This window comes from Dama dama, chromosome 23 (genome assembly GCF_033118175.1).
Source record: "Dama dama isolate Ldn47 chromosome 23, ASM3311817v1, whole genome shotgun sequence".
Classification (NCBI taxonomy): Eukaryota; Metazoa; Chordata; class Mammalia; order Artiodactyla; family Cervidae; genus Dama; species Dama dama.
Window position 1 is genome coordinate 44,823,203 of NC_083703.1, and position 1,725 is coordinate 44,824,927.

The window sequence follows — 1,725 nt, forward strand, 5'->3', positions numbered from 1 at the left end:
AACATCTTTAGATAATATATGAGAAATATCCACCATCATTCAAACCCATATTCAAAATGTGAATATGTGGTTATTTGGAAAATATACCCCAGCCTCACACTCCATATGAAAGAATTCTTGTGGAAATGCTGACACCAAATAGCAAATGCATTAGAATAGCGAGCTCTGGGTGGGCAATAGACAGATATTCTACAAGTAGAAATGAAAATAAAAGTTAGAATGACAATCTAGGAAAATGTTAGCTTTAGAATTAAAAGCACAAAGAAATAAAGAGGGACTTTCTGTTTCTCATATGTACCAAATCACACAAACCTAAGCAAATAAAGCAAAAACTAAACTGTTAATATTATAATTTGACTGAGATATTTTAAACTGCTTCTTTGAGATCTGGACAGATTTAAAAGACAAAAATAATTTTATGAAATAACTAAATAATAGTAAAATAAGTATATATGAAATCTCATATTCCTTGAGAAGATTTTTTAAATGCCCATGTTCATGGAATATTTATAAAATAAATTACCTTCTTAGCTTAAAAGAATGCTTAAGTACATTAAAAAAAAACTTTATTGAGTTCATTCTGTGAACATGAACTAACAAGATCAGAAATAATTAATAATATAAAGGGACCAATAATCAGAATCCCTGGGGGATTAAGGAGAACATTCCTAGACAGATAACTCTTGGACAAAGAGAAAATCAAAAGGAAAATTACAAGGATGTAAAAAGTTGTGAAGAGGAACTATCTTCACAGCTAAACCTGTGGGACAGAATGAAAGTAGTTTTCAGAATAAGAAAAAAATTGACATGAAATATCATCATTATTTACAAGGAAAGTTAAAGAATAGAGCTGTGTTCATCCTATGAATATATAAAATAATTTAAACCCAAAACAAAGAGGAAATAAAAATTCATTACAAAAGCTAAAACTAGGCAAAAATTTTAAAGGTAGCAGAAATTTTAAAATTCAAATCTGAGTCAATTTATTTATATGAATGCCTCATGAGCTTGTTTAAAGCAAAAAGAGAAGGCAAAAAATGCACCAAACTAGGAGAGAGAAACAAGAAATAACTATAACTATAGAGGTAGAAGTGATTAAAGCAGTCATAAAAATATATGTATATATGAAACTTTCTGACAAGACATTTGAAAATTTAGAGGAAATGGATGACTTCCCAGCAAAATATATATTGCCAAAATTCACCCAAAAAGAAAGGAAGGGGAAACTTAAATACATCAGTTACCATAAGAGAGTTTAGAAAAAGACACTTAAAGATCTACCATTGAAAAAGACACTGAGGACAGATGGAGTCCCAGCTGAGTTTTATGTAACATGAATTTATATAACCTTCAAGAGAGAGGCTTCTCAAAGTTAAATTATCCCAGGCCTCAGAACAGAGATGAAAGGCCTCGCAATTCACCTCCCAAAGGTACCATAACTCTTTCAAAATTCTGATAAAGATATAACAATACAGGAAAGTCATAAATGGGTCTGATTTATGAAGACAGGAAAAAAAAACTTATTCAAGTATCATAAATGTATTCCTGCATTATTTTCCTAATTTATGAACATTTATTTTAGATGAGCATCTAACCTGTCTCACGACAACAAACAAAATGAAAAGACAATATATACCTATGATGTTAGATGGCAGTAAGTGAAAATGGAGGAGAATTAAACAGAGGATGTAGACAGAGAGGTCTATTTAGATTTGTCAGAGAAGG